This window comes from Rana temporaria, chromosome 9, assembly GCF_905171775.1.
Source record: "Rana temporaria chromosome 9, aRanTem1.1, whole genome shotgun sequence".
NCBI classification, from domain to species: domain Eukaryota; kingdom Metazoa; phylum Chordata; class Amphibia; order Anura; family Ranidae; genus Rana; species Rana temporaria.
The window spans coordinates 60,884,542-60,903,554 of record NC_053497.1 but is presented as its reverse complement, the minus strand read 5'-3'; the positions used below and the strand labels follow the sequence as shown (position 1 = coordinate 60,903,554).

Here is a 19,013-nt window from a genome sequence, read left to right as displayed (position 1 = left end):
TGGGCAGAGCCTGTGGGTACCTCTGCCATGTACCATAATGGCTGGAAAACGTGTTTGTTTTCATTTCATTCTGTATTTTATTTTTGGGTTATTCGTTATAATCGCAATTCGTAAATTAGAAAATCCACAAATCTTTATTCTTTCAAATTTTCTGACTTATAACAACTAACTAATAATAACTTAACTATTACTAACTATTAAATTATAGGTATTGGAATTGGTGAACGTAATGAATATGAATTTATCCGAGGTTACGAATTATCGGAAATAACGAATGCTGCATCTGAACCAATGGAAATAATAATACGTTTTTATTATTGTTGTGTTGTTTATTATTTTGTTATTTTCTATTTGTTTAGATGCAGCATTCGTTATTCCAGGTAATTCGTAACTTCAGATACATTCGTTACGTTCACTAACAGCCAAATTTGAAAGGAAATTCCAATACTTATTTATAATTGTTAATCAGGTTTTCATTCGGATATTTCCGAATTTGTCGAAATTCATTTAAACTAATTTGGAACTAAACAAATTGCACATGTCTAATGATAGCGCCTGAGGGAGGCACACAAATACAGTATATTCTACATTTGCACCCTGGGGAATCTCTTGTCTTGTTTACATACAGCATGAACACCAAACACATATTGATTCACATTTAAAATGCACAAATCTGCATGATAATGGCAAATGCTTTTGTGTTTAAGCGCAAGTGTAAACTGTATGTTTCTGCAATTAAAAATAAGACCCCCCCCCTCCCCTCTATGATCACTTTACATCACAGCGTAAAAGGCGTGCCTGCTAACAAACTATATATGCTGCCATTGCAAAAAGTACCATTTTGAAAATGCCAGTTTCCTGGGAGAACAGCTAATACAAAAGTTTCAATACTTGTGCTAGTGACCGGAATCCCATATACAGGTCAGGAAGTTCTGACGTCAGTCTGAGTTTGCTATCTGCAAGCTTGTTCCGAGTCACAGGCTCTGAATGTATTGAGGCCAAGGGCAACCGGCAACTGCTGGTTTTTAAAGTGGTTGTAAACCCAACCACACAACTTGCACCTACAGGTAAGCCTAGATTAAGGCTTACCTGTAGGTGCAAGGAATATCTCCTTAAAGTGGAGTTCCACCCATAAATAAAACATTACATCAGTAGTTTTAAAAAAATGTCATTAGTCCTTTAAGAAAATTTTTTATTTTTAGATGCCTTCAAAGTGTTGTTGCTAGGCAGAATAGTTAATCTTCCCTCTTCCTGCACCTAGGTGCTTAAGCTTCCTAACCCACACCGCACAGACTCCTGGGAATGTAGTGGGTGTAACTTTCCAGGAGTCTGTGCACTCCCCAGTCTCGAAGAATCATGTGACTTGGACAGTACAGGTGCTGAAACCTGATCTGAAACCTATTACACCGCTTGTGCAGCACTGAGCATGTGCGAGATATGCAAGGCTGAAATCCAGGAAGTCATACAGTCTGGCTTCATGATGCCCACACTTAAGATGGCCCCAGTCAATTTCTATTTTATAAAGTGTCTAAACGGACCTTAGTTTACAGACTAACTTTACTAGAATACATTAAGCTTGTGTATTACAGGGGTATTTATATTTAAAAAGTGAAATTGTGGCCGGAACTCCGCTTTAACCCACACGGTTAAGGAGACATTTCCCGATCCGTGGCTGCAGAGATTGGGAAATGTTTCGCTGCCTGTGATTAGTGCAGTGCCGAATTCCTGGCAGGCTCTACACGTGCGGTTGCGAACACGCCTGAGCCCATCATTAGTGGGGAGCCTTCCCTGCCAGAAGAACACGATTAGTGTTGCTGGCAATAGCTGGTGGCACTAATTCAGGAAAAAAACAATAGACTGGTTGTATACAAGTCGATTGATGGACCAACTTGTGTACAGCCAGGGTGCCCATACATGGATTGAAATTCAGCTGGTTCCTTCTGAGCTGGCCAAATTTCGGTCTATGAATGGGCAGCTTTAACTATAACTCAAGGCAAAACTTTTTTTTTAAGTTTTGGATGGAGTGGAGGGAGATTCACCCCCTCCCTTTTTTTTTTTTTTTTCTTTTTTCGCTATCGTTGAAAGTGAAAGATATATATAAAAAAAATCCCAAAATGTTATTTATCAATTTTGTTTGGTTCCATTTGTTTAGCATTTGTTATTTTGGATAATTCATAACTTCGGATTCATTATGTTCACGAACAAACAAATTTGAAAGGAAATTCCAATACCTATAATTTTAATAGCTAGTTGTTAGTTCTCATTTTAGAATTTTCAGATTGTCTTTCGAATTTTCGAGTTGCGATCATAGCAAATGACCCAAAAAACAAAAAACTAAAATGAACAAATTTTTCAGCAGTGCGCATGTCTAGTATGTATGTATGTTGGTCTGTCCAAAAGAAGACGGCTGTTCGTGCATGCTGGAAAACCAGCAGCCGACCAACTCCGGATCAGCGCTCTCAGCTAATAGCAGAAAACGCTGATCAGCTTGTTCTGGCAAGGGAGCACGCCCCCCCCCCCCCCATCAGAACTCAACAGCTTAGCAGGGAAGATCATTGGACTAACCTTGCATGGTTAGTACAGCGCCGTGGCGGTGCGTCCATAGTGGGCACAGGAGCGTCGCCCCCTCTCTCCTGCACCCGTCAATCAACAATAGATTCATGCAATGCATGAATCTATCTATTGTCGCCGATGCCGCCCACTATTCAGGTGTCCAGCCTCTTGTCGAGTGCCGGCCATCTAAATGACAGCAGTAGGTTTTGGAAGTGCCTGATTAGAGCCATGGGCTCTAATAGGCTTCCAAATTGGTAAGGAGCACTGCTGTGCGTTCGCTGCTTACGTAGTGCTGTGTTAGGGAATCTCTTCCATAACACTGACCCGCCTTTCAGCCAATCGGGTGCACCGGGTCTGGCTACCGGTTACCTGATTGGCTGAAACGACAGGCGCTGTGATTGGACACCTATCAGGTGTCCAATCATAGCAGAGATGAGGACGGGAGAAGACATCGAGGACTCGGAGGGAACGTGGAGGATGGCACTGACCCGAGAAAGGTAAATGCCTCTCCAGCAAACTGGTGGTGTTTGGGCAAACTCTTGTGTTTGGGCACAGTGGCTGCAAGTGATGTGTTTTTTTTTTTGTTTGTTTGCGCCCCCCCAAAAAAATTGTGCACCAGCAGCCACTGGTACAGCGAACATTTTTCTTTTTTTTTTCTTGTGCAACCCAAAAGAATTGTAGTATGTGTCGATCGAAATGGAAGTTATAGCTATTTAGTTTGCGGATTTGATCTGATAACAGATTGATCAATTTAATAAAATTTGGAGTATTTGGCCACCACAAGGCCACATTTGCTTTGATGTGCTGTTTTTGGCCTGTTTTGTATTATTTCAGTGGGACCCTCCAGGTCCTTCACATGATGCCATCATACATCCTCTCCATTTGTAGCTGTGTTTGAGCTGGGTGTGACCTTGAGCTTTTACTGAACTGTGAACTTTGATGCAGATGCTGGGAGGATGGAGTGGAGGGCTTTCAATCGGGAGAAATGCTGGGGGAGGGGGACGGAGCACAGAGGGAGGAAGCTGGGAGTTGACACATTGTTAATGAATGCAAATATGGCTGACTCGCAGGATCTGAAGGTCCAAACGTTTTTTCTTTTAACACGCAATCCCATCAAAGCCCAAATCGATGGAGCAGGTTTGTGCTTGCCTACAGGAACAGAAGGCGAAGTAAAGTTGGAGAAAAAAAATCTGTGTTTTTGTTTAATAAAATATCTACCATTTATCCCAAGGGGCTGGGTGCCCCTGCTCAGTCGATGCCCATAGACTTCACGTGTATGCAATTTAAAGGGTTTTAAAGGTTTTTTTTTTTTCTTCTAAATAGGTTCCTTTAAGCTAGTGCATTGTTGGTTCGCTTACCCTTTCCTTCGATTTCCATTCTAAATGTTTTTTTTTGTCTGAATTTCTCACTTCCTGTTCCTCAGTAGGGATGAGCCCAACCCCCCCCCCCCCCCCCGTTCGGTTCACACCAGAACCTTCGAACGGACCAAACGTTCGCGCAAACATTTAGAACCCCATTGACGTCTATGGGACTCGAACGTTCGAATTCAAATATAATAAAAATATTCTCACAAAATGCTTCCTAACTCGACTGCCTATAAACGACCCTGTGTACATGCACTGATAACATAACAGAGGCGAGTTCAGGGGCAGCTGAAAAAAAAACCGCAAACCTTCTCCTAAGGCCTCGTGTACACTGCTGCTGGAAAACGGACGTTCAGAGGCAGTTGGATGCTTTTTTCAGCTGCCCCTGAACTCATCCAATGTTGGCTTATGTGCACATGTACACAGGGTCGTTTAACCACTTAAAGCGAACGGTTGTATACCCTGTAAATTTTCTATTTATTTTTTACACCTGTAAAGGAAAAGCCATAATGAGCTAGTATGCACCGCATACTAGCTCATTATGAAATACTTACCTTAAAACAAGGCACGTGAAGAGAAATTACCTGGTCCACGCCGAGCGATATGTCATCTTGCTTTGGCGTGTCTTCCGGGTATCGCCGCTCCAGCGCTGTGATTGGCTGGAGCGGCGAGAGACTTCAATTCGACAAGGTCCGGCGGCTGCCGGTCCTTTAGTTGAGGATCCCCCCCACGTCACATTGCGGGGGGAATATCTCCTAAACCGTACAGGTTTAGGAGATATTCTTTATACCTACAGGTAAGCCTTATTATAGGCTTACCTGTAGGTAAAAGTCAGAAAGTGGGGTTTACAACCACTTTAAGGACTGCCTCCTGCACATATACGTTGGCAGAATGGCACAGCTGGGCACAAGCAATGTAAACATCCCTTGTAATAGAAATATGGCATCATAGGTCCTCTTTATGGAGAGATCTGAAGTCTATAAGTCCCCCACATCTCTTCTCTATGCTGGAAAGCCTGAGATAAAAAATAAATCGATCTCAGGCTTTCCAGCAAAAGTAGTGTCTACATCTGCCAGAGCTGGAAGTGTCGTCATGAAGCGCTTCTGACCTCTGAGGATCATAGAGATGGTTGGAGAACATCCCGCCATCTGAATATTTATTCAATAGACCCACCCCTGGAACAACTACAATAACACTTACCTTGGTAAATTATAGTAAAAAGCTGACCTCCCTTTTAGCCCTATGGTGGATTAATTGTACCGTGAACCCCAGGCTGTTTTTAATGTCATCCGCCTCCCTCTAGTTTAGAGGGATGATGCATAACCCTCATAACCCGCAGACATCAGTGATTTGGTGCTGACATATGTTGCAGAACATGTCTGCAGAATTTGCACGTGATGTTTGGATTTTGGATTGAACCATTCTAATCTTGGCTGGATCAGCAGGTACCAGTCTATTTTCAAACCATGTATGGGCAGGCTGAATGTACCCAAGTTGATCGATTAACTAGTATTTAGTGGCTCCACAGGGGGGGGTTCCCCTTTTAACACTGTGTTAATAAAGGAATCAAGCTAATTTCTTTCCTGCAACTCTGGTTGCAGTAAAGAATTTTGCTCAATCTATGGTCGGCCTTACTCATATGGTGGTTGATACCTTCCAGGTACTAGAAGCATGCATAGTATATTGTGTATGATCATTTGATAATCTTAAAGGGAATATTAAGGATGTCAATGCTGATCACTTCTGAAGAAAAAGTCTGAAGACTTTAAAGCTAAAAAACAGGAGCGTATACTTGTGAGAGAGCTGTGTTTTCCCACACGGGATGCACAGGCGTTCCATTAATCAGCATGCAGTCGGTCCCATTCATGTCTATTGGGATACAGCAGTTGCACAGACCCTAGATGACATCCATGCAGGTTCACGACATGGAACACGCATGGTTTTTGCATCACACGCAGGCAGCCCTCGCAGAGGTGTAAGCCTAAATATGCCTGTATAAACTGGGCCTAAAGAACACTGTAGATATTCTGACTCCGATTGTTGAAGCAATATCCCTTGTGAGACCTCTATGCCTGGCCTGTATAAGCAGATATAATCACTGAGCACAATCCTCATCAGATAGCTTGAACTCACCAATACCGATTCTGTTCGCAGAGGTGCTTTTATTCCAAACATCGGTTACAGCAGATGTGGTACTTATGCGGTCAAAAGATATTGTCTGTAGCTTACTATGAAGAATACATGTGCCCTGTTACATGTGGCCTGTTAGCTGCCTCCATTACACAGGAAGTACCAAACACAAGAAGAGGAGGTGGAGCATTACATACAAAGGAAGTGTGTCATACACCAGAGAAAAGACATGGGATAAATAGGTGAATTACCACAAAAGGTCACTAGATGGCAGCATGTGAACTAAACATAACGTCCATAGAAAAATGGTTCAGAGAAACATATATATATATATATATATTCTATGCCCCATTGGGGCGGCACAGTAGAGCAGAACTTTCTTGGCAACCCCATGGGCCCTCCTGGAGTCTGGGGTCATCCACCTGTTCTGTACTTGTTAAAAATCACCCCTGGCTTATGCCTTTTACCATTACTTTTCCATTTTATATTGGCCTTCTAAACAATGCAATAATGTGAACGATCGATGAAAGGTTTAATGCAATGTATATACTTTAGCAGTTAGAGGTTGTAAAGTCACATAACACAATTGTGTTTTATTTGTTTTTAGCTAGATATAAAGTGCAGTGTGTGTGTGTGTGTGTGTGTGTGTGTGTGTGTGTTTTCTTTTCAATTATAATCCTAAATACCTTTTTTACACAGCTCCTCTGTGCAGTCACGTGATCACCCTGTGCTCTCCTTCCTCAAGAAGAGCAGTGGGAGGGGAATAGATTCCCCAGTGATGTCAACCAGCAGAGGGAGATCATGTGACCACACAGAGGCGCTGTGCAAAAAGGTGTTTAGGATTATAATAAAAAAAAAAAAAAAACGGACATACTCTACCGCAGCCCTCAAAATTTCCACTCGCCTACTAGCATTTGGCGAGTGGATTTAAGCTGGGGGCGAGTGATGACAGGGCTGCATGACCAATCTCCCTCCAATCTGTGCCTACACTTAGAGTCCCGATGAGATTGGCGGCCGAAGAGAAAACGTGCATGCTCGGGAAAAGTAGTCTGGTGAGCCGCGCACAGGCAGAGCAGTACACAGGTGCTCTCCTTACAATTTTCATTAAGCCATGGGACCTAACAGTATGACCTCTCTGAGCCTGCCCCCCTCCCCCGGGCCCCGACCAATGTAGCTGGAGAGCAGAAAGTAATGAGTGAGGTGGAGGATTGCAAAAATTACCACTCCGGTGCAGCGCTCACTGAAAGTTGCCCTGACATGAGAGCCGCAGCCTTCTAGTTTGTGCAGTTTTCTTCTCCTTGTGCTCTATGTAAGTTTAGCCTGAGCACTGTGAACAGACTGGTCTCAATGTGTGCTGTGCGCTGTCAGTGTGCGCTGTGCTATGGTGTCAATGGCTGTGCAGTTGTGTGGATCTCAGCGCTGGATTGTACTCCCTCCCGCTGTGCTGCAGCTCCTCTCTGCCAGCCTGAATAAAAGGTCTGGTCTGCCCCCAGTGCCCTGTCCCTCTGATCTGCCCCCAGTGCCCTGTCCCTCTGGTCTGCCCCCAGTGCCCTGTCCCATTTTGTTGAAGTTGTTTTTGTTGTTGGTAATATTTAATTTTGTAACTTGATTCTGCATAAAACATTGTCATTCCATGAGATAATCTACGAGGGCGTGTTTACGGGTGCAATTAGGCGCAGGGCAGTGTATGAATTAGGTGGGGCAACTGGTGGCGAGTAACTCTTGAGGCCTGGCTAGTAGCTCAGGACTTGAAATTTTGAGCCCTGCTCTACCGAATATCTTGCTAAAACGGAGACAATACAAGTAATTTTGTTATGTATTACATCGTGATAGAGGCAGGAGGAGATTGTCTCTTACACTCAGACTAGGAAATGACAGGCAGGAAAGAAGGGGGAGAGAGGAGAGGCTGTGTACACACAGCGGGATCACAGAGGCATGTAAACTGACAACAGTATCATGGATCAGCAGCCACGATTGCTGTTGTCAGGACACACAGGGGAACACAGGAACAGAGGATCAACCAGGTATTTTAGATCAAAGAAAGAGACAAATTACGCTACAACAGCACTATGCTAATGATCATGCTTTAAAGCAGGGTGGATTTGTTTTAAATCAAGCCTTTTTACTAGCGATTTATAGCTTGATTTAAATCAATTCGATTTAAATCATTTTTAAAGAGCAACTGTTATCTCTGTCCCGCAGCAGCTCCTCCTCTGACCCACTGTTGATTCACCGACAGTCCTATTCACTTTAATGAGACGGCTGGTGATGCGGCAGTGACACAACAAGGTGAGGGATGAGGCGGCAGCAGATGAGTGGATGCCATGATAAATCTGAAATAACAGGTGCTCTTTAATGTAAGAAATCATTCTTACCGGTAGTTAGAATCTTTAATACTTGCAAACAAAACAAAGGTTTCCTATTTAGCATAATAAGCTGTCAGGTTAGTAAAACGGCGATATAAGAACCCATTCAATTATACAGTTTGTAGTGTAGTGACTTGCAAAGTGGGATAAAGGAATATTCCTGAACTTCATTGCAGAATATACAGCCTCATGCTACATAACTAAGCTCTATTTCATGCTGAATAAACTAATTAATGTATCTTAACTATATCTTTTTAGATCGATTTTTACTCCAAGAGCATTTTATTAAAATATATTTGAATAAAAATCCCCAAAATCTTCTTTTTTTTTTTTTTTTTTTTTGAGGTTACAACCATAGGATATTTATTGAAACGGATTCCTACAACAGAGCAAAGCATTTGAGGATGCACGAGACACTTCCTAGGCAGTGACCGTCCCTCTTAATTGTATGTCCCTCTTGGATGTCTCTCCTGATCAGCAGGCTAACATGCATGATCGGCTTTATTTTAGGCATGTAAGCATTGCTCTGCTTATTGTTTCTTCCCTATAATCTTTCTCTCACAAATCAAAACTGATAGCGGTTGTAGCCCTATTGTTGGAAATCCTAAGCTCCAGCATGTTCTTGATATATGGGGGTCTGTAGCTTTGGACAGATTGTTCTTAGTTATTCAGGCTGTTTAATTACTCTCTGTGGAGCTGAGGTCTTTGCTCAGCATCTGTATTCTCTCTGCTATTAACACTCTGCTGACATGTAGACTTGTGCCAGAAATGTCAAGGTGCTTTTGTTCATGTTTCTCTCTAATCTGTTTAGCTTTCATAATACCATAATGTTGCAATGATAAATTTATTGCGCTGAATAATAAAATACAGATATAAAGCCTAAAGTTACAAAGAAGTGGAAAAGCTAGATTTTCTTTCTTACAGTATTTTCTGTAGATGCAAAAAAAAAATGTTGAGCAAAGGGAAAAAAAATACTTTCTGTATGTCTAGACAGCATCTTCAGTGCTTTGGGACCCCAAAAAACTTAGAGCACACATATACTGTATGAAAATCTTAAATTTGTTGGAAAAAGCAAGGATGGCTGGCACACTCCTTACTGCAACTCCCTATTGGTTGGAAAAATTGATATGTGGACTGAATGTCCTGTTGGGAGTTTTGGGCGGGATCAGTTAATTTACTCATTAACGCACCATGTAGTCAGACTACTACTGTATAGTGTTAATACTACTTTGCTAACCTGTCTTAAGTCGGGTTCACACTGGTATGACACGACTGTCGATCCGACTTTACCCTGCTACATCGGTCCTACTTCCATCCGACTTGAATGAACAGGATACGATTTTGCTCCAACTGGGAGATAGTCCAACTTGTCCTTTTAACCAATCAAAACAATCCCTGTGTGACATACTGTAAATGTCTTTTTCTGCTGCTGTAATCACCATGTCGGGTGTCGCAAGTCGTATGGTTAGGACAGGGATCCAAATTCAATGATGGTCAATGGGCTGAAAATGGACCAAAGTAGTGCAGGAACCTTTTTTCAAAGTTGTACCGACTTGTGTCGGACCAGTTGAGACGGCTCTCATAGGGAACCATTGATTTATACACGTCATGCTACATTGTGCCCCCAAAGTTGGAGCATATGTCGTACCAGTGTGAACTAGGCATTATACTGTATGTGTGTTTTATATTTATATTGTACATTTTAATATAAAGAGGCAAAACAATACACAATACCCTGTACACGGGGTCGTTTATAGTCGTTTCTAGGCAGTTGAGTTTAAAAGCATTTTTTGGAACGCAAAAAAAAACGCTCAGGAGGGAGGCATTTGAAACGCCAAATTCCTGTAACGGCTTGTAAACGCATTTTTAGCCACATTCGTTTACAGGCTTTTTAAATTTTTTACTATTTGGGCGAATAAATAAATATATAAATACTCCTTGAACGTGGAAAAACGAACATCTAACCACTTCCCGCCAGTCGATAGCTTATTGACGTCCGGGAAGTGGTCATGTTAGCCTGACTGGAAGTCATATGACGTCTAGCAGGATAACATGCCGGCTCGCGGCGAACGTCTGACACCCCTCTGTCAGAGGCGTCTTACCACGTGATCAGCTGTGACCAATCACAGCTGATCATCGCGTGAACCAGGAAGTGCCGGTGATCTGCCGTGCTGGTTCCAGCTATCGTGGAAGTGCTGAGATGGTTCCAGCTATCGGAAAAGTTCCTTCAAGGACTGCGCAGGCGCAAACTTGCTGACGGAAATCTCTGAACCGCGGCCGGCATCCAGGGCGACGTGGATTTCGAGGTAAGTGGCCAGTCGGCCTCACGTCCTCGCTGCGCTTGGACGGCTCGCTTTCCGCTCGCTTGGCCTCCTGGCTCTTTTTTTTTTTAACATCCTCCAATCCACGGGGATGTTAAAGAATGAGCCTGGATGCCGGGCTAGGTTCAGAGATTTCCGTCGGCAAGTTTGCGCCTGCGCAGTCATTGAAGGAACTTCCCCGTTAGGGGAAAATTAAGGACAGGTCATTGGTAAACATCATTCCTTGGTTTGCGCTGGCAGGGAGAGACGTTGGGCGGCTCTCCCTGTCGGGGGGGGTCTGTGCTGATAATCAGCACATTTGTACTTTGAGGGGGCTGTGCTGATAATCACCTGCCAACCAGTGCAGTGGCCCAATAGTAAACTCTGCAATTGCCCACCACATTGCTAATCACTGCCCAGCAGTAACACCTGTCAGTACCTCATCAGTGCCGCCTATTGGTGCCCATCAATGCTACATATCAGTGCCCATAAATTTTACAGATCAGTGCCTCCTTATCAGTGCCACTGTATCAGTGCTAACTCATCAGTGCCAGTCAGTGAACGGGAAAACAAAAAAAGTTTCCAAAAATGTGGTCTTTTTATAGTTTGTTTAGCAAAAAAAAAAAATTGCAGAGGTGATCAAATGCCACCAAAAGAAAGCTCTACTTGTTTGGGTACAGTGTTGCATGATCGCGCAATTGTTATTCAAAGTGTGACAGCGCTGAAAGCTGAAAATCGTCCTGGGCAGGAAGGGGTGTAAGTGCCTGGTATTGAAGTGGTTAAACATTGGTTAATATCTGTCAAGTTAAATCATTGAAGAGAGGTTGTAAAAATGTCTCATGTACATGAAGCCTAACACACTGAGAAAAAACATCCCCAGTAAACTGTTAACATTCTTACTCCAGCACTTGCCTTTTACAACTTGCGTTTTTACAGCTGCTGTTTTTGGCTTCAGACTTTATTTTCTACCGTCAAACTTTCCATCATGTTATCCTATGTGTCCATGCACACATAGGCTGTTATCAACTGTTTTTGGCTGTCAATAATGCCCAAATCTAGTACGTTTCAAAAGGAGTTAATCAGCTGTAAAAAAAATCCATGCAAAGTTTGCACAAAAAAAATTAACAGTGGTCAGTGCAGTCGCATTAGAAGGTAAGAATGGTGAGGGAGAAAGAAGGAGCAGATGCATGTCTTGCCATCCTAGGCTACAACACTGTTTTATATTGGTTTGGTCAACACAACCCTAGTCCCTGCATACATGAGTGGCTCCATAGGATTCTGCAAGAGAAAGGAGCCATCCTGAAACAAGAATCCTGGGGCAGCAGTCATGGCATCAGGCAAGGATTAAAAGATAAAGAAGCTGTATACTCCATGAGATATTAAATCGGCTGCTAAAACTGTTTAAAAAACTGAGGGTTTCATGTCACTTTAAGCCAAAGAAATCAATCCAGGTATTCCAGATTTCTAAAGCGATACTGTAATGTTTCCCATTCCAATGCAAAATAACACCCCACCCTTGTCAAGCAAAATATACTCGGTAATCCGTGCTTCTTCACCTCTTTCCCGCTGCATAGGTCCAGTGATGCAGTGTTGGTGTCAAAGCTGTAACCTTATACACACGAGCAGGCTGAACGGGAAAAAAATTGGTGTTAGTACAGCGATCTTCCCTGCTGTTCTATTGCGCTCTGACGGGAGTCTGTCGGCAGACCTGTTTCGGTCATGCCCCTTTGACAGAAGCCAGCCAAATGGTCAGCTTCTGTCAGACTGGCTGCAGTACACACAGGCTGAATGTTGGCCAGTCTCTATTAAACTGGCTGATACCGCCCGAAATTTGGCCCATGTGTACTTTTCCTTTTTGGTAAATTATGTCACTGCCCCTTCCCAACTGACAGTTCAAACCTTGTGATTACCCACACAGGCTAGACCATGTAAGATGGGGGAGGTCACATATCCTGGAAGCCCCACTTAACGAATAATTAAGAGGGATGGGCGTGAAGGAGCATGGATGGGCGAGAAAAAATTTCCCTGGGGTGCTGAAGGGTGTTTTGGCATTTAGAAGACACTGTCACTTTACCTTGAGCTTTTATTACTGACAGCGACTGCTTTTGTTACTCCCTGTCACATCACCAGGCTTGTAAACTTTTAGCGGGCTCAGCTGCTGGGAGGCCATTGTCTATCGACATAGGCACCTCCCTCAAAACTATATTTCCCAACACCTCCATTGCATGGACAGGCTCTTGGGGGTCAAGGCAGCAGCATTGCTTGTTGGGAAAGAAATTATGTATGCACATGGAGTGGGACAGATAGGGCTATTTTGTCAGTCCATAATGGGTGCAGGGGCCCCCCTAATCAATGCGCCCGGCCACTAATCTACATGCCTAGAGTATGGGAAGAATTATGCCGCGTACACACGATCATTTTTCAGCATAGAAAAAAAAACTTCATTTTCAGCATGTCGAAAAACGACGTTTTCCCAACTTCATCATTAAAACGATGTTGCCCACACACCATCGTTTTAAAAAAATGATCTAGCAAAGCGCGGTGACGTACAACACGTACAACGGCACTATAAAGGGGAAGTTCCATTTGCCTTTGGGCTGCTTTAGCTGATTCCTTGTTAGTAAAAGACGATTTTCCTTTTTTTTTCTGTTCAAGCGTGATGAATGTGCTTCATTATGAACGGTAGTTTTACCAGAACAAGCGCTCCCGTCTCATAACTTGCTTCTGAGCATGCGCAGGTTTTTTACGTCGTTTAAGCCCACACACGAAAAACATTGTTTAAAACGACGTTAAAAAATGCAGCATGTTCGAATTTTTTTTTTTTTTTTTCGTTTTTCAGAACCTGAAAAATTATGTGAAGCCCACACACGATCATTTTAAATTGCGTTTTTGAAAAATGTTTTTTTCATGCCAAAAAATTATCGTGTGTACGCAGCATTAGACATTCCATTGTACATTGTGAAAGTGGGAACACGCTAGTGTTTAATACTCTGGTTTTACAGTAAAATTCCAATGTACTGACTAAAGTACAACAAAACAGATATCCATGTGCTATAAGTCAGGCGAGTGTGCAGAACATATGGCTGGCCGATTGTCTTGAGTGTTTTGCATGCATGCATGATGGTGGGCTGGCTGACATTATCTGTACTGAAGGGAACATGTGCCCCCCTTCCCCCCAGGCCAAAGATCTGGTCAAGACATCACTGTGAAGATAATTAACTGAATCCAAAACAGATCCTTCACGGCAGTGTACACTAGGCCAGGAAATGCCTTAAAGTCCTCCAGGATATCGATGGCAAAAGACCATTGAATCAGCATTTGTGAAGTCATACATTTGGAAACATCACAGAGAGTTTGTTATTTTATTGTTTTTTCTTGTATTGCAATGTACCATGTTTTCACAGCCTGTTTGCTGTAAGACATCTACATAAATGATGTTCTGGCCTACACCTTTTCTTTATGGCAACATTTCAAGTCCAATAATAAAAGGGTGTATTTAAACTGATTTAAGATTGGTTCAAGATTGATAACAGGCTGTATCCTATCATAAAAAAATAAATAAAAAAAATTGGTTGTTTCCATTACAAAGTACTGGCACCAAGAGGTGCCAGCAGCCTCCCAAACCCTCCAGTGACAGCCAAACATTCCAACAGACAAAACTTTGGCACATCCTGAAGGAGTCAGAGCTTGCCCACCTCTTTTTTTCCAACAAGTGAAGGCAGTCAATCAATGTGATGGGCCAGTAGGAATGTGGGGGCAGGATTTGGTGACACGCTCTGACACAACCCAGACATGTTGAGAGTTTGTGTGTCGCAGGCACCTCTGGGTCTCTTTATTTTATAGCTGCATACCACCAGCTATCCCAGATTTTAGGCTGCATTCACACGTAGGCGATTTGCGGCCTTTTTTACCGTGATTTGCCGCGACAAATGGCAGCGTTTTTTACCGCGGTTTGCCGCGACAAAACGCGGCGTTTTCAACCGTGGTTTTGTATAGGTCATTGTCTGGTATGGAGAACGCCGAAGCCGCCCGATATGCCGTGACAAAAAAGGGTCCGGGACTTGTTTGAGCTTCAGGCGTTCGGTGTTTCGGCGTTCGGCGTGGAGATGTGAATCATCTCCATAGAGAATCATGTTATTTCTCCCCTCCAGCGTATTGTAGCATCGCGCTTCAGGCGTTTTGTCGCCTAGGTGTGAATGCAGCCTTATACCCAACTGGCCTAGATTGTGCAGAATCCCAGCATCCCAGGATATATTCTGCTGCCAGGTGCAGGAACACCATTTCCACCACCCAGCAATGGCAAGATGTCAGCAATGTAACATGGAGTAATCTTCAGCCAGACCGTGTCTGCATAGTTTCTGTGTTTTTATTGTCAGCCAGGAAAGGCTCACTCACTCAGTGCTCCCAGTGACTGAGCAGTCATTGATGTCTCCCAGTCACTTTTTCAGAGCGGCAGTCAGGGATGGGCTCTTGACCGTGTGATCACTGTGAAAGCCAATCAAAGTAATCGCATGCTTGAGAAGCCCACTTCTAGCTCCCTCCAGTGTTAAAGGGGTTGTTTTTTTTTTTTCGAAATGGGTTCCTTTAAGCTAGTGCATTGTTGGTTCACTAACCTTTTCCTTTTATTTCCCTTCTAAATGTTTTTTTTCTTTGTCTGAATTTCTCACATCCTGATCCTCCTCAGTAAAGCTTTTCTGGCTGACTAACCCCCAGCCAGAATGGCTCGGATGATGGGGGCAAGCTTACTGAGGAGAAACACTAAGTGAGAAATTCAGACAAAGGAAAAAAAACATTTAGAAGGGAAATCGAAGGAAAAGGTAAGTGAACCAACAATGCACTAGCCTAAAGTAAGATAAAAAACTAACCCCTTAAAGGGCCAGTGGCAAGGGGTTAAAGAAAGTTTAGATAAAGTGCTAGCTTGGTGAGAGTTGTGTGGGTGCAAAAAAGCATAGGTAGTGTAAGAATTTTCCTTTTTTTTTTTTTATTACCATATGTGCTGAGGTTTGTGTGTCTGTGAGACTTCACTTGTGACTCAGTAACCGGGGAGCATTTTGGGACTAAAATTTAACCATGTCCCATTTAAAGCAGAACTTCAGCTGAAAAGGGAAGTTGTACTCATCCTTCTCCCTATTCCCTCTCTCATTGTGAACTTTTTTTTCTGGGAATGGGTACCTATTTCTGACAGTTGCCCACTCCTATTCTGCTCACCTAGACGAGCAGGGCGAAAGTTTTGCCTCTAGCCCCCTCAACCTCCTGGGGCATGTTACACATTGCAGGAGACTGCGGGACCATTGCGAGAGTGCAGTGCATCTTGCACATGAGCCATGGGAAGTCCGCTGTTGAACCCCATGATCTCGGAGCCGACTTTCCACAAGCTTGATGGTAATGGTAGAGCCGCGAAGATTGGCTAAGAACCGGCTGGGGTAATGACAGCGTTGGATCCCTGGGCTGGTAAGTGTTTGTATATTAAAAGTCGGCAGCTACAGTATTTGTAGCTGCTGATGTTTTAATTTGTTTTTATAATTGACTAGCCCCCACATAGTGGGTGAAATTTACTAAAGCTAGTGCACACAGAATCTGGAGCAGCCATGCATATCGATCAGCTTCTTGGTTATAGCGCTCGTTCACACAAAACATGGCTTTAAAATCTTGCAAGTTCATCTGAACTCGCACAATTTCAAAGCCGCATTTGAGTCCAACTTTGGGGAGCGACTTGAAAGACATCTGTGTGGGTTCATGCACAGATGTCTATTGAAATCTGCCTCCGACGCCAAAAGTAGTGCAGGATCTACTTTTGGAAATAAGTGCTGCACCGCAAAGTCAGCGTCCCACCAATTGGGATGGTTATATTACCGGCAATAGGCTCCGATTTGACCACCGATGTGAGTGTCAAAGCTTTATTGAACAAGCTGATGTTTTAAGTTAGAAGCTGTTTGGTTACTATGCACAGATTATGTGTGAACCAGTATTGGTAAATCTCCCCTAGTGTGTGCTAAATGTATTGTTCTGCAAAATGTCCACTATTATAATATACAAGTATGAGTGGCAGAATTGTGCAACCTCCAAAAGAGTCCATTGCACTTGATCTTTGGGCTTTATGAAAGCCCATGCACCCTCATTCCCATTAGGGGTCGTGTCACAGGCAGTTCGATGGACTGGTGCTAATGGGGCATGATGCGCGTCACACAAAGTACAGGCACTCCTCACTTAACGACCAGTTTCTGTTCAAAAGATCAGATCGTTTAACGAGTTGGTTGTTGAAAGAGGAGTCCCAAGAAATCAATATTTTAAGCATTCTTAACTGCTGTAGTGTATTGTGAAAAAAGTCTAAACACAAAACTTCAGCTCAATAAAGTTGTTCTCAATTTGCAATAGGAAAGAACATGAAATCTATTTTGTACTCTACAACACAATGATGTACATCGCGTCGTAAGGTGGGGAGAGCTGGTCGTAAGTCCGAGCAGTCGTTGAACAGGTAAGTCGTTAAACGAAGAGTATCTGTATATATTTGCATGGAATGAGTGCTGGGGATACAGATGGTAGAGGAAGAATCTGGATGGCTGCGCATGCACTTTGAAAACATTACTTGGCCACGGTGGTATTTCCAAAAAGTTCCAGGTAGAAAGTGAAAAACCAGTTTAATTTTTAATGCTATTTAGCCAACACGGCAACTATGGAAAATTAGTTTTTGTAATCCACTGTAGCTACAGAGTACACTCTCTGGGCCAGATTCACGTAGAATCGCGGCGGCGTAGCGTATCGTATATACGTTACACCGCCGCAGGTTTTCATCGCAAGTGCCTGATTCACCAAGCACTTGCGTGAAAACTTACGTCGGCGGCCTCCGGCGTAAGCCCGTGTAATTCAAAGGGGCGTGTGCCATTGAAATTAGGCGTGCTCCCGCGCCGGACCTACTGTGCATGCTCCGTTTTGAAATTCCTGCCATGCTTTGCGCGAAGTGACGTCATTTTTTCGAACGGCGACGTGCGTAGCGTACTTTCGTATTCCTGGACGTCTTAGGCAAGAAAAAAAAAATTAAAATTCGACGCGGGAACGACGGCCATACTTTAACATGGGCTGTGTAAAGTTAGGGCAGGTAAAACGACGACTAACTTTGCGACGGGAAACTAGACAAGCAACGACGTAACGAACGTGAAAAACCGTCGTGGATCGCCGTAAAACCTCATTTGCATACCCGACGCTGGAATACGACGCAAACTCAACCCAGCGGCGGCCGAGGTACTGCATCCTAAGATCCGACGGTGTAAGACAATTACACCTGTCGGATCTAAGGGCTATCTATGCGGAACTGATTCTATGAATCAGTCGCATAGATACTCTGAGAGATACGACGGTGTTTCTCTCGTATCTCTTCTGTGAATCTGGCCCTCTGTTCGCATGTTTATTGGACGGTGCTTCCTAAACCATGAATTGTATAATTTTTTTTTTTTTCTACCCTTGTAACAGAATATAAATTCAATCACAGGCATGTTTGAATTGGATTGGTGGCTGCGAGTTACCGCAACACACAGATGTTGGGTCAGCCTTAGGGTTTTTTATGTAAATACAATTTTTATGACAAGAAGCAAATGTTACAGGAGTATAAAAGAACTAGCTGTGCAGGTCCATACACCTTTATATCAAGTATAACTTCCTTCAACTTTTTTCCTCCTGTATTTGTTCTTGTATTCTTTGCTCAAAATAAATATCTAAAGAGAGTACAAGTACATAGCAAGTCTAATTTCGCGCACACACGATCGGATTTTCCGTCCGAAAAACCTTGGATGTTTTTTCCGACGGAATTCTGCTCAAGCTTGGCTTGCATACACACGGTCACGCAAAAGTTCTCTAAACTTTCGTCCGTCAAGAATGCAGTGACGTACAACACTACGACGAGCTGAAAAAATGAAGTTCAATGCTTCTGAGCATGCGCTGAATTGTTTCCGAGCATGCGTCAGAATTTTGCAGATCTGAATTGCTACAGATGATCGGATTTTCCGATAGGAATTTTTTCCATCGGAAAATTTGAGACCCTGCTCTCAATCTTTTGTTGGCGGAAATTCCGACAGCAAAAGTCCGATGGAGCATACACACGGTCGGAATTTCGGTTCAAAAGCTTACATTTGCTGTCAGAATTTCCGATCGTGTGTACGGGGCATAACAAAGTGTAACTTTGTTTGCAGAAATACTGATTGCTTGTTTCCTCCTTGTAGTCTTACCATAAAGTAAAAACTGTATAAAAGGATGATCAAACAAGGGAAAGCTTGGTAGCCCCAAAATCTTGTTCCCCATAGCTACTA

The 19,013-nt window shown here is 43.2% G+C and overlaps 1 protein-coding gene across 4 annotated transcripts in view; it reads left to right on the top strand.

The window, feature by feature from the left end:
• The window catches only part of LPAR4 (lysophosphatidic acid receptor 4), a 50,685-nt gene that overhangs the window by 20,269 nt on the left and 11,403 nt on the right, over nt 1–19,013 (top strand). For 2 of the 4 annotated variants that reach the window (XM_040323655.1, XM_040323654.1), the window contains exon 2: nt 17,089–17,188. The exons of the other annotated variants lie outside the window; for them this stretch is intronic. The gene's annotated coding sequence lies outside the window, so the exon portion shown is untranslated. The remainder of the gene's footprint in view (nt 1–17,088; nt 17,189–19,013) is intronic. 4 annotated transcript variants of the gene reach the window in all.